Genomic DNA, 1,279 nt, shown 5'->3' on the forward strand with positions numbered 1-1,279 from the left:
ATTATTTATTGGATTGGTTGCCTAAGTCACATGGTATTGTTCCTGTGCTCTGACTGGATGACTGAATCTTTTTAAACAGGATACTCAGGCCAGGGCAATGCTAAAAAGTTCAGTCAACCTAGCTATGTTGCAGTCAGGGGTGTGAAAAAGCCACCCTCCCAAGTGACATCATGAAGCCCTGGTGTAGACAGCACTAAGGCTGCAAACGGCAGACTTCCATCCAACCCACGCCCGCCTCTCGTTTGGGAGGGGTTCTCAGGTTTGTCTACGCTTGAAATGCTGCAGCAGCACGGCTTCAACTGCACAACTTCAGTGCTCCCTACGCTGACAGGAGGGGTTCTCCTGTCTACATGGGGGTTATATTGGCATAGCTACGAGGGCTACCACTTCTGAAATGCAAAACACCCAGTAACCCCCCAAGAAGGCAGCTCTACAGCCCTCCAACAGCCCCTTACAGTATCTAGAGAGATAACACAGTTCAGAATGACTGCATCACACGGCTCCTCACTCTCACGTGTCTCAAACCCTCTCTCGCACACCCATGCAATGTGCTTGCGTGTTGGTAGGCAGACAGCTGCTGTATGTACAACCGTTTTGATCTGTTATCGCTTAAGCTGCAGAAGTGGAAACACTGCGAACATCTTTAGCTGGACACAGACACTTTGAAGTTAGCTAGCCCAGTGTATTGCAATAACGATGCAAAGCTTTAGACCCATGTAAACAAACCCCAGTGATTAAATTATTTTTCTTGCAACGGGCAACTCCATATAAAACCCAGCCAGGCCAGTCAAATACCAGCCAGGTGGGAACCTGTAACGATGCTGCCTCTGGTGGGACAAAACTGAGAGTATCAATTCAGGACAAATTTCTTAGAGCAGGGCAGTCACAGCCAAAGGCTGGGGTCCTTTGCACACCAAACCAGCCAAACAGAAAGGACTTTGCTCTCACCCCACTGGCTAACCATAAGTCACACAAGCAATTCCATTAGACACTCCAGTTTCCCAGTATCACCACCAGTGCCACTCGTTATGGGGATGAATGGTTATGAAAACCAATACCCGAGTAAAAGAAAAAAAGGTTCTCCCGATTCCAAAGGACCAAGCCCCAGACCCAGGTCAATATACAAATCAGATCTTACCCACAAATCACGCTGTTGCCAATCCTTTAGAATCTAAATCTAAAGGTTTATTCATAAAAGGAAAAAGATATAGATGAGAGCTAAAACTGAATCAATTACATACAGTAATGGCAAAAACAACAAGGAGTCCGGTGGCACCTT

Source organism: Eretmochelys imbricata, chromosome 9 (genome assembly GCF_965152235.1).
Source record: "Eretmochelys imbricata isolate rEreImb1 chromosome 9, rEreImb1.hap1, whole genome shotgun sequence".
NCBI lineage: Eukaryota > Metazoa > Chordata > Testudines > Cheloniidae > Eretmochelys > Eretmochelys imbricata.